At 38.1% G+C, this 13,890-nt stretch overlaps 1 protein-coding gene across 1 annotated transcript in view; it reads right to left on the bottom strand.

Annotated features, from left to right (window-relative positions):
- Positions 1-13,890, bottom strand: part of lrp5 (low density lipoprotein receptor-related protein 5) — a 73,823-nt gene that overhangs the window by 26,522 nt on the left and 33,411 nt on the right. The gene's annotated exons all lie outside the window — the stretch shown is intronic.

The raw sequence follows: 13,890 nt of genomic DNA, 5'->3' as shown, positions 1-13,890 counted from the left end.
TGAAAGAAGAGCACAGTCTTTGAAGTACACACAAAAGCCCAGCAAGAGTGGTCCACTGACATCAACAGGCTCTTGAGATAAAAAACTGTACAACTTAAATAAATCAGCAGCACTGCTTTTGGTCTTCTTATTTCGCAAATTTTGTGTAAGAACCACAAGAAAAGAAGAGCTACAAATACCCATCTGAACTTCTTTCATAGAACTCTGCAAATCCTCAAATGTTTCCCGACACCCTGAAACAACTTTTCTTTATAAAGTTAACTAATTTTAAAAAAAGTTCTTATTTTTATACTTTTATATATTGCAGTGTTTTCTATGGAATGATATCAGCTCATATTAATTATTTTAATATAAAAAGATATAAGCTAAATACATTTCTCACAAACTGCTGAACATGACAGCACATTGCTCAGGTCACTGGGTCTGTACAGGTTTTACAAAGTAATACCTTAAATACGAATATCTCTGCCTCCTTTCTATATACAGAAAAGTTTCTTCTTCAGATGATGAGAGAGACAGTAACAGAACACAGGTCTATTCAAAACAGAAGCCAGAATGACACTCAAGCTTCTGTAAATGCGTTGATGGTAAGGAAGAGCTGCCATCAAATCCTCATCTTTTGGATACACATTCACAGAATATGACTTTATCTTACTACTGGAGCAAATTATATTTGTACTTGAGCATGTGGCAGGACACCGTTGAGTTTATCTTACCACTGGATTTCAGGTAAACACAGTATAAGAACAGTCAATGATGGCACAGCACGAGCTTCTGTATTGTTACAGATCTTACAGATTGTTACAGATCTTTCTTAAAAAACTTTTTTAACTAAAGAATTCTGTGTTATCTGATTACAGATATGTTTTACATTTCTAACAATAGTTAGCAAGTGTCTCCAAGCCTTCCCTGATGTGCCATACAGTGGCTTGCATCCCAGTCTGACTGAAACCTGAAAGCTGAAGGCAACAATATGATTTTGTGTTCCACCAGCTTCATTGTTAAAGCTTGATTTTTTTCAAGCTACAGAATCCCGTCTAAAAAGGATTCCAAAAGCTACCTGACAAAAAAAGTAGAAAATATTTACATCTCCATTGGAAAAACATTCTACATATCATGCAGAAATTTACCCCCCTTAGGAAGTGTTTTACAAAGACAAGCTGAGGAATAACTGTTCACATTGTGAGGAGCACTTCATGTTTTGTTTTTCTATGATAATTTAGTAGTTGGCAGTTTATATTCCAAATTAACACAAATTTGTTTCTCTCACTATGGAACACACACTTACAGTCTACTGATAATTAAAAATATTGTAACGCAACGGGGGCTCAGGCGGACGCCCTTGCCGCATCTGGTCGGCCCAAAGTATAGGTGGCTCGAACCCGGGACTTCCGCGTCTCTCTGCAGCGACCTAGCCCCGTGAGCTAAAGAGAGATCTCTCTACAGCCCAGTAGCTGTGGTCCTGCTATCACAGGGAAGGGCGCTGACGTCACCCGCTCTGGTACGCCAGCTCTTACACAGTGCCTGTCGGCCATAAGCGTTACAATATTATATGATTATGCCCTCTCACCCCCAGTATCAATTTAGAGTGTTTTTTCATTATATATACATGTACTGTACATTGGTCTTTATAAACTGAATGTTGTGTTAAGAAATTATGAGAGGTATAACTTTTTCACTATATTTTGGTCCTGTAATTTGTTCTTTATTCTGTTAAACTGGGGAATAACATGAGTTTCCAATAGGTGAAAGGCTTTTTGAGTGCTGAATTTCTCTGAGACTGAAGCTCGGTTTTTCACCTAGGTTATATGGCGAGTTCCTTTTCACATTCAGCTTTGATATCCTTTCTTTGACAGTATCTTGATGGTGAAATGGTTTGAAATATAGTCTGGCAAAAAAAAAAGCATCAGGTACGATGCACAACACACAAGACACAAAAAGTAAGGCTTTTTTTCAATTTCAAACACGTTTTGCAATTTCTAGCAGTTTCTAACAAGAATTTGAACTGCAGTTCAATCCATTATCAAGATAGCCATTTTATTAAAATAAACACATTTAGGCTCTGCTGCTTTTATATTGTAAAGAACCAGGTCTCAGAGGCACTGAGTGAAATGAAAAACTCCAGTTGAAAAGTTCATTCTGCCACATCTGGAGTGGCACCTCACTTGAGGCAACAGGGCCTGGCTTTCCTTCAGTGCAAACAACTGGAATTTTTCCAGTCATACAAACCTGCCCCGGCGGAAATTTACCTTTTTTTCAACAGCACGGACCTTTAATAAATCATACCTTCCATGCTTAAGAAGAGCACACAGTCTTGACACCCTCAAAACCCCAAATACTGCTAATAAACCAGGACTGTAGGTTTAGAGCAAGGCTGTATCTGATTCCCCAGACATTCAGGAATTAAAAGTCTCCTGCACACAGTAGGACTTTATGAAGAACACGTCTGCTGTTCTACTTCTGGCCAGTATGCAAACATGAAGAATCAGCTTTTGACATTCATTAATGTGGTTATCTCGATTAAAACAGTGAAAATAATCGACACAATTCCACATCCTGTTGTGGAATGAGGAAGATGAAGTTATAATGGCCTGCAGAAGTTCTCAAGCATTCCTGTAGAAATCTTTCAGAAAACCAATTTCTTGTCTGCAGTTCTGCTCACAAACAGCAAGCAATTCAGATGAAGACCTGGCCATCTATGTTTTAATGATTCTACATATTTTTCAAAAAATAAAGCAACTTTTAGGTATAATTTTAATTTATCAAGAAATACCCGATGGGTTAAATTAATACATCTAACTGAAGCATACAAAAATTGAGCAAAAAGAATTGACATGACCCTTTATGAATAACGCATATTAGAATTGTATCTATTGCTTCTTATTAAGCAGCTCTTCAACTAAGAACTTCCTCTTCAATCTCTGTTCCCCTCTTAGGCTTTTCCTGTACTTTTCCTGAGTGGTGAACTTGTACACAATGTTGGTCATGTTCCACTTGGCTCCGCTTTGAGATTGTTAGCTCAACTGGACTTGATTTATTTCAATAACGCAGCTTCTCGATTTCCTAAAACTGGCAGAGCTGCCAATTAAAGGGGAAAACGACTCTCTTCTCACTCACAGAGAATTCCAAGATGGCAGAGACCGCCACATTCATAAGTGTGTCATTGTCCTCAAACATTTTGTTTATTCATTTAAAAACAAAAAAACAAGAAATACAAAAAATTGGATTAACTAAAAAATGAAGGTAGCTAAACAAGTTGTGAAAATAGAGAAAGTACCTGACCACAGAGTCACAATTTTGAAATTAGCGGAACAAACCTGTTCTTAGGTTTGCTAGGTTGACCGGTGTCAGGCTTTAATCTTAAAAGGGGGGTGGGGTAAAAAAAGGGGCACATTTAATACTTTTACCATTTCCAGCCAAGCCTAGAAATTCAGCCTCAGCACTAGAATGAGCTCTTCTGTGAACCTGATTCACAAAGCTCCATGAACTAATACAGTATGTAGGCTTCTGCAAGGCTTCCATTATTAGTACAGTAAATGAACACCATCCTTTTCCCTTTTAGTTTTTAATCTGAAACCTAAATAATATAACCGAGCAGCATATTATAATGTCACAAATCTCACAGTTTAACGGTAATCTGATGTGATCACAGACTGAGAGGCCCTTTATCAGGTCACGGGCTTGTTTTGGGGCCTAGAGACATATTTGGCCCATGTTTATCTGCAATAATAAACTCCCACAAATCTGAACAATTTTAAAACCCCTTCAACTGGAACTGTCACATCGTGATAAAACCATTTTTTTCTCAGATTTAACTCAACCCCTTCCAAGTCACTTTGTTGGTGTTCAAATTCAGTAAACAAGCACATTTTCTCAGGAGGAAGGAGCCTGTGGTAATAGTTTTCATAAGAGTTAGAAAAATAATGTTTTGTTTTCTTTTAAATTGATATTTGACTGCTTCTAGTGAAGGACGAGTTTGGAAGTTTGGAATGCTATAATGTCCTTGAAAACTATTAATGTCTTTCTGGAATTTCAGTTATAGTGATGAAGTGTGTGTGTGTGTGGTAAGAGACGAGTACATGGAAGAAAGTTAACCACTAATTTATTTTCAAAATTCAAATTCCTGCTACTTTTCTCTATCTGGCCAAAAGCCATAGCTCTGGAATAAAAACTGTCTTTCATCACTGTTACAGGAACATTTAGCATGATAGAGTTTTGGATTGAAAACATAATGGCTATACCATTTTTTTTAAAAAAGTGAAAGTGACCGTACTTTCACCGTAAATAATATGGTACTCCAATGACATGATGTGTACACCTAAGAAATACGGAACTGGAGTGGGAAAAGCTGCTATTGTGTGCGGCCATTGTTCTTTTATTTCCTTTAGAGCTATGTGATTTTATTATTATTAGAATTCTCATTTGATTAAATGCCTTTGAACATCTGTTTCCTCTTACAGCTCAATCCTGACCAGAATAAGTGAACTTGTTTCTGTTGTGACTGAGGTTTTCATCACGTTGGCATTGTCTGGGGCATTTTATTGTCTTTGCATACCACCAAAATATATTAATTTTTACTGTTATTATTACTTTTTTCTTGCCTGGATAGAAAAGGGTGATTTTGAAAATGCTTTATCTAACTACATTGTCGTGTTACATTCACTGTCTTCATCTCACCCAGGTAGAGCTGGAGGTCCCTGTGTGGCACCACGTTCTTTGGATTTGACAGACCCAGAATTTATTTATCCAAGCAGTGTAAAGAATCAAGTGTGCAGCTGCTCAATGCTCTGCCACTTTCCTACAGAGCAGAGAATTTACCATCACGCTTTCCCTTCACTAAATCCACCTCTTCAAGCAGTCAGCACTTTCTGTAAAGGTTCTGTAAAGCCCACAATTTCATTCTGGTAGAAATATGGAGTCAGACAGGACACCTAAATAAAATATTTGCCAGAAAAACATGGTCTATTTTGCTGAGAATGTTTACATTACCTGTGCTCTAGAAAAAATGCTCAATTTTCCTAGCTTGTGCAAAAACATGCATTTTTACTCTATTACTCTTTTAATACCATGAAAAACAAGTATTCTGTGACTTTCCTAGACAGAAACTAGGAAAAAAATACCAGAATGTTTTGATTAATTTCCCACTTTTAGTTAAATCAAACATAAAACATTTACAATTAAACCATCAACAAATAATTGCAAAAGCAACTTGCAATTTAAAGGTACTAGGTGACAGTATACGAAATTGAGACTTCAATGACACGGGAAGTCAAATATTTTCCATTATTTTATCCATTCCATTGAATTTGATGCTGAGTAGGGGATAAAAAAATGCACTTTTGTTGGCTTTTGTATCAGCAGGAGTCTTTTTTTCCCCCATTACAAAAACGCCATTCATTTTTAAAAGAACAATTAGACATGGCTCACACTGCTACAGGATGGGAGTAACATTTTTTCTCCTTGGCTCTTTATTTGAGCAGTTTTTAAAGAAATCAGTGGTGAGATTTTAGTGGTGTGAGAACCTCTCCGATCAGGAAGACAAAACAAAAAAATCTCATCAGTGATTCAGACAAAGTCAGACTCAAAAAACCCTAGAAGAATACTTCTCCGCCTCTCCATATCTAGGATGCAAAGCAAATTAAATCTGCAAAGCAGTGGCAACAGCATGGGTTCTGCCTCTATAAGAAAGCCAGGTCAATGTCCTGTGAGGAATATAAAATAATTTAAAAGATAGGAGAGCTCACAGGAAATAGCTCAGTTACGAGAAGGACAGGGTAAATAAGATATTGTACTTTTAATGCTTTCAAGTTCTCTCAAACAACTGTGGAGTTTTCTGCTTAGAAAAAGTTTACTACCAAACTCAAAATTCTGATTTGTAGTACTGTGCTCCAACTCTTTGGTTTTTTTTTAATTTACAGCCATTGCCAGAAATTCCAGTGTTGATGGGATTAAATTACAGTTAACAGCAAGTTCTGATTTTTCCAGTTACCATTTAATTTGGCACATTTACGAGACGACAATTTAATTTGTCTTTACAACAGCTTTGCACTCAGTAAATTGTTTTTTATAGTACTGGCTTGACACTAGGCTGACAATTTTTAATCCCTCCCATTTCCTCAAATAAAAATTAAATAAAATTAATCCTAACGCAAGATAGACACCCTAAATCAAATGTTAATCACAGTTTAGTTGCAAAAAAAACCTACTAATTAAAAATTGTTGGACCCGAAATAAGAGCACAAAGGGTATGTTTGAAATTGACCTGAAAAAAAATTTAAGGCAACAGCAACTATGGAGCATACTATAGGAATGATAATAATAGTAAAGTAAATGCGTACATTGTGCATCCTCATGTGGACTTGGACAGCATGTTGACTCATACCTCTGGGGTACTAGGGGACAACATGATCTCTGCCTTTCTGTAGGTACTCCTGCTTCCTTGCACAGTCCAAAGATATGCTGTCCAGGTTAACTGGTCTTTCCAAACTGCCTTATGTAAATATGTGTATGAGTGAATGCATATGTGTATCCTACAGTCTGGAGACCCATCCAGGGTGTAGTCCTGCCTTGTACCCTGCTGTGGTAGACTCCTGACTCACTGTGAACACCTAAGGATAGAGAGGTTACTGAAAATAGATAGATGGATTTATATGACATTAACACTGGCCATTATAAACAAAATCCAAGGCAGAGTAATCTATAGACACCTGTGCTATCTCTCTGCAGAAAGAAAAGTGCCAGGCAGCAGCACAGCCCACACAAGCGGGGTCTGTTCATTGTTAGAGCTCATGGTTCTTTCCATACTGTTTACATGTTTGGGAGCTGGAGAACCTCCAACTATTTTAGTTGTTTTAGTTTTCACAGCTATAACCCACAGCTCTTGCCTGGGAAAAAAAAAGTGCAATAACAGCACACAGATTTGTATTGGCGTATTATTGAAGGTTGTATAATGGCCACATTTAATCAATACTTCAGATCCAAAATCTAGATGCCTTAGACTGTTAAATGCCGCATGACCCACAGTCCACTTGCACTCTTTCAAGTTTTTATGAGGGTTTGGCCCAAGCTTCAAAAACTATGGATATTGTACAAAGATAGTTTCTTTTTATCTAGGGTCTCAGACTTTGGCCGTGGCTTGAACTACTTCAGAACAAACTGCACATTGGTTGGACTTGATTCTTTTTCTTTAACATATGCTTTTCTCTTTTTTGTGTGTTCCCTCCTAAAGAGAAACAATCTCAAGCTATCCTTATTTTATCAGAATCCGGTTCTCCCCATCTTTTAAATTTATGGAATGAAACTTACAGCTCTGAAACATGAGGGAGAATACAGTACAATGGAATACGCACAAATAAATGATTATGATTAAAGCCTAACTGAGTAAAAAATTCATTCTGCTGCTCCATCTGTTTCCTCATTGCAGAACTGGAAGAATTTAAGGGCCGGATGCATAAAACTGCACAGTGCTAATTTTGCATATTTTTTTAAGTGAAAACAAGGCAGGTAGAAGAAGGTCTCTGATTAAACATCCATCCATTCTCTAACACTTTATCTATTTCAGGGTTGCAGGTGGGAGAGTAGAACCAGAGTCGATCCCGGCAAGCAACAGCTACAAGGAAAGACAGACCCTGGATGGGATACAAGTCCATCACAGGGCACACAGTTAGACACATTCACACCAGGGCCAATTGTCCCAGAAGCCCATTAACCTACCAGTAAGTTTTATAACTGTGAGAGAAAACCAGAGCTCCCAGCTAAAACCCAGCCAAGCACAGGGAGAGCACCAATAGCATCCCAGGCCTAGAACAGAACCCAGGGCCCCAGCACTGTAAGGCAGCAATGCTAAATACTGCGCCACCATGAGGAGCAAACTGCCAAGAAACCAGACCTTTCTTTTTTACAAAGAAACAAGCAAAACTAACACCACGCTATAGCTTAATATCCATCTAAATCTCAGATGGATTAAAACTTCTTTAACAAAACCTCAAGTATGTCTTAAGCTTTTCTGAGGTTGTGATTTGTAGAAGAACAGTCAAACAGATAGCTCCAAATAAATGTCTCAATATTAAAAAAGAACAGTGAATTTAACCTCCCTTCAAAACAATATCTTGTCCCTCCTTCAGTATGGATGTGTGACTGAGCACTGGTGCTCAAGTCAGTCTGGAGTGTTTCACTTGCAATAAATCTAATACACTAACCTATAAACAGTCATGTACTCATATTACAGATCCTGCCAATCCAATGAATGCTTTGCCAAAATTAAATTGCATTTGCATGTTGATTTAAAGTTCACACGCAAGAACTTATGCCTGCTGATCCATCAGGACTGTAATAATTGGATTCGGCGAAGAGAAAAGGGTTTCAAAGGCTATTATTTAAATGGCATCATGTAGCCTGTAAATTCCTACATAATGTGGTCTTAGGCACATATGGAATGCATTGTGAACAGACAATTCAACAGCTGTGGTGGCGACTCTTCACCGCAACATTGCTATAAAAAGGAGAAACCTCAGCACAATCATGTTAATAAGCCACAAACACAGCCAGAACAGAAGCTGGGGAGTGGATTCTTGCACTGTCCGTGAGCAGCTGTAAGCAAGTGTGTATCCCTCAGGAAATTAAAGAGAGTGTTATGCAAACCCAAACAATACTGTTCTTAGCCATAGCAAGTGAGTTTTGCTTTATCTGGCGACCATCATAATCTGAATTTATTAAAACCTTGCCTCTTTACAAGGAGGAGACCCAATATTGAACCAGTTTTCCTTTTTCCTTCAATTGTTCTAGTCACTTCAGTATGGAACTCTTTCCGCAAGAATACCTGTCAAAGGCTGTACATCCAATATTACAAAATGATAAGCATTATCGCAAAATGATGTGTGTGTCTGAAATACAGTTCTCCCTGCCCCTGCTGAGATTCTATCCCGGTCACTAGCAACATTCCTGCCATGCCCAAAGACCCAGTCCTCTGCCATGGCAGATTTCTGCACCGTGTGAATTTCAGAGTGACATCAGTTCTATAACTCGTTCAGCGTACTGAGCCCTGGTAAATGCACAAGGACTTTATCCACATGGGGGCTGCACATTGGTGGTGGTGGAGGGGAGAATCCCCATTACCTGTAAAGTGCTTTGACTGGAGTGTCCAAAAACAATATTATTATTATCTATCCATTTTCTAGCCATTTCGTACAATTCGGGGTCACAGCTGAGCCAGAGCCTATCCCAGCAAGCAACAGGCACAAGGTGGATACACCCTAGACAAGACGCCAGTGCATCGCAGGGGACACACACAGACACACACACTCACACCGGGGCAAACGTTCCCAGAAGCGAATTAACCTACCAGTATGTTTTCGGACTGGGGGAGGAAATCCACACAAACAAGGGAGAACATACAAACTGCACACAGACACTGCAGCACCTCAGAGCAATGAGGAAACAATGCTAACAACCACTGTAGTAGGACTTGTCTGCTACAAATCTGTCCATCTTGCCACACAACTTGTACACATTTGAAACGTTCATCCTCCGTTATCAGAAAGCTGCTTATTCCTGGCACTGGCCACAGGGCCAGTATAAAACTGAACCTTTTAAAATAAAATCCAAAGAAATGAAAAAAATATATAAATTCTCCTTTCTTTGCATCCTTATATTTGTGTCGCTCGGTCTTCACTCCTCCTCACTCTCGTTCTCTGGCTCCAAGTCCGAGTTGCCATTGAGCTTCATTTCCACATTCATCTCTTCCTCCTCTTCCTCGCTGCCTTTATCTGACGTCTCCTTTATCCTCCTTTATCCTCCTTTATCTGACCCACAGCCCATAGATCTAAGACTGTCAAATTTAGCACAGTGCAGCATGAAATAGTCCATATATTGACTGCATTCAAATAATTATTGATTTGTTTTTCATGACTTTAACCACAAATTTTAACTTAATAATAGTTGCCACATTTCATTAGACAACAGACTATTGTTAAATCTTACGTCTAATCAGGTTCTTGTTAAAACCTTTTTGAATCAAAAGCAAATGGAGCTAAACAAAGACTGAAACACCACAATGTATAAATTGCACAGACGAAATGCAACACTAATGTCTAGTGGATTTCATCAAATATGTTATAATAGATATAAAACAAAATTACTATTGAGTGAGAATGAATCGGCGACTACATTTGTAGGGCCTCAAGGTGGCCGGAACAGTCTGAGCCTACTTTACAACACTGAAACATGAGAGGTGCCCAGAGCTTGCAGTGGCTCTAGCAAGACACAGGATGCTTCTCCAAAGGATGCTGCAGTCCTATAATGCACTTGGAGCTGCTTGTGGAAAACAGTAAACAGCTGAGTGGGCATGTTGAAGAAATATGTCCACAGCCCTAGTTCTTCCCAATGGGGGTTCACAGTTTTAAGTTGATTAACACTTGGGAGTGGCAAAAAGCAGAAAAATAACTCATTTTAAGAAATCATTAAAAATTAAATTCAAAATGAAAAAAATCCGCAGTTCGGCACTTTAGTGTAGGACTTAGTGTAGAACAGGTATAAGCATGCTGATGTGTACAGATATATGTGATTATTAATTGTAAATGTTTTTGCATGCCTAGCAGAGAAAAACATCTGATTATTAAAGGCTAAAGCTGATTAATTTGTTCTATATTTGTGTTATGATATATTCCATTGCCTAAGTCTGCACACCATGTGCAGTGAAACATATCTTTATAAAACAATAAAGGGACTTTCATTGCCTTTAGCTACACATGAACATGATACTACTAGTGCCAAGTCCACACTCCAGACATCTATTTATTTTGAACATTTATCTATTAATCTCTTAATAAAACTACCACCGGCTATGTCACAAAAGCTAGCACGAAGGCAGGCTTCTGACAGGATTTCATGAGGATTTGTTTACAGGATATTCAGTCATTAAAACAAAAGATATTTGCCATGTCTAGGGATGTATAAAGAACAGCAGACGTTTTGTGGTTTTGAGAGATTTTATCAGCCTCTGCTGCGTGGTTACAATTACCATGTTGGTGTTGGTTGCTGTCTGGCCTGGTCATGTCTCATTCTACCCAACATCTGATAGATCTGGACAACTGGGCAGTTTACTTTTAGTAACCTATTATCATTAAAATTAAGTCGCCTAAAAATGTTAAGGAGAAAAAAGACCAAACGAAATAACTACAGTTCACGTTCTGTGGCTTTGTATAGTAGAAATAATTATTTTTATTTTCATCTACAGTAAATGTGCTTTATGCTTTTACCAGGCTGGAGAAGGTGTCTTTCTTTGAATGAGATGTTAAATTGAGGTGCTGAGTACTTGAGCATTAAAGAACACATGGCACCTTCCAGTACAGTAACTGCGTTAAACCATGTGTCTTCTCGAAATTCTGCTCTAGGCTTCTTCAACCTCTCTTCGTTGAGCTGGTGAATCAATTTCACACTTCTCCACCTAATCTGCTGTGGGCTGTAAAGTGCTAAAACAGTGCAAGACATTTGCATGATTGATTATCATCATCAATATCTAGTCAGTATGAACAGTCATATTCGCTATAAATTCAAATTAAATGTAATTTGGAAATGTAACTTTTCTCTAGCTTAAACAATCCTACCTGGAATGTGACACGTTTGAGATTTAGTGCTAACACATGGCTACTTTCCATTCATATCAATTCATACAGCACACTGTGTAGGTAATTATGTCCTCAAGCAGATACACTAAAACACTTCTAAAACTTTTTCTTTCAATTCTCTGATGTTTATCAATGAAAACTCCTCATTGAAGAAAATGTGTAACTGGAAAACTCATCATTAAAGTGAGACCACTTTGGCTGAACATATATGTTGTGTGCTTTTTGGATCTACAGAAACTACTAGTAAAAAAAACTTAGTCATATTAAATACCAGATGGTCCTGAACAATTTCTGCAATGATTTTTCAAAGAAACAACATGTCTTATGCTCTATGTTCTGTTATGTAGACTCACATATACAATTATGAAGTTCCGCAAATGTACACGTCTTAGAATCACAGGGACCAAAACACTACAGAATCGTCGATCTGCATAACTGTGTGACAAAAGAGGATTTTCCACATTACAAACAGCACACCAGTCAAATGAATCATCTAGGGCATCTCCACATTAAAGAAAGGTGGTGTGCCGGTGACATCAAAGGGGTTTTGGAAAACGAGAATCTGAACTCTGAAAGAAAAGGGAAAAGGCTCACAATTCCCATACTGTTTAAGAAAATCTCAAAACCTGAGTGCCAATAATTTAGTCTTCTTTCAGAAGTACGGAACCAGAGATGAAAGGAGACAATTCTTGGAAGTGGTTCAAAACCAAGCTTTCACTAGCAAATGTAAAGGGATGAAGGCTGCAGCCCCACATTCAGCATTTCAAACTAAACCCTTTTTAAGGCAGTTTTTGGTAGCTCACCACAAAAGCACAAAAAACTACTAAGTGCTGGCAGAAAAATCCGAATGTCTAAGGGCACACATTTAGAGAAATGTCAGATCACAGGCTATGAGGAAAGTGTGTGTGTGGATGGTGGGGGGGGGGGGGTCTTGAGGTAATTCAGTTTGCAACAACGAAAAACGTTCTTTTCAGAAAATCTGCTGTCACTTACACAGGGAAGGCTTTACAAAAAGACTGGGAGGAGGGCTACAAAGCTTCCAGACTTCTATTTATAACCATTCAGGCAGTGAACAGGCACATTCCAAATGCCAGAAGGCACTTTCAGAACCTTTCATTCAAAACCTGATGTTTATTTCATCTCTAAAAAAGTCTGGCACCAAAAAAGAAAAAAAAGAAATGGTAAACAGAAACATGTAAATGTGCTTTTTTCCCCGTCAGGAAAAGAAATGGCCTTGGTTCGTTTCATGACAAAAAGAAAGGGGAAAATGCAAAAGAAAAAGCTCATTATGTAAAAACTTTAATGAGAAATTACTAATGGCTTTAAAATGTCGGGATTTCTGCCCATTAGCACTTCAAGCGCTTTCTTTCTTTCAGTTTAAAGTGGATTTCCAGAAGAAAGGATGAGTTCCATTAGGTGACTTTTAAGAACCCTTCTGAAAGAAAGCAAACAGAAAACGCTTGTCAGCTGTTTCTGGAGCTGAAACCACCCCAGTCACTGAAGTGTGCATCTGGCTGTGGGGTTCCAGCAAGGACTAACCAGGACCCCATTATGTCTTCATTGTTGCTCAATACCAAGGGTCACCTCCAGTGTAGAAAAAGAGGGCTGCCTTTCCCACCAGACCCCATTGGTCAATCGCAGTGTGAAAGAAGGGCCCCTTTTTCTGGTGACTACAACTGTGGAGCTGTCTCTCCACTCTTCAAAAAGGCCCATAGAAACCATCTTTCTACAGTTATAAACTTTCTCACACGCACAGGCAAGAAAAGAAAGGAGAGAAAAACACTGGCACATTTGCTTTGAAAAATAATCTGACCTGCGTTATTTCTCCAGACAAGGTAAGCTTTATAATCCTAACACTATAATAAGACCTAACATCATCAATTAAAAGGACAAAAGTGACAAAACTACTGCTATGTTTGAAATCACAAATGCCTGATAGTTTTTTAAGGCAATATTCAGAAATTATAATACTTATAATTGTTTAGTTTTCATTAATATAGTACTTACTAAGTTATTTAAAAAGTTGTTATTTTATATTCATTATTCACATTATTATTTACATACAAAAAAAAACAAAAAACTCCAGTTTAAGAATTCCTCTTAGCTCACTCTAACACCAAGGTAAAAAAATTCTCATATCCAAGCCTGTCAAAGTGAGCAAAATTTGGGTTTGGGACACTTTTTTTTTCTGTAGGGCACTATAACATACTGTCATACTTTCAGAAGTGCTCTCCCTGGAAAAAAAAACTGCTTCGGACAGAGAAAA

This window comes from Lepisosteus oculatus, chromosome 21 (assembly GCF_040954835.1).
Source record: "Lepisosteus oculatus isolate fLepOcu1 chromosome 21, fLepOcu1.hap2, whole genome shotgun sequence".
NCBI classification, from domain to species: Eukaryota; Metazoa; Chordata; class Actinopteri; order Semionotiformes; family Lepisosteidae; genus Lepisosteus; species Lepisosteus oculatus.
The sequence above is the reverse complement of the archived record's forward strand: the minus strand, read 5'-3'. Positions and strand labels throughout refer to the sequence as shown.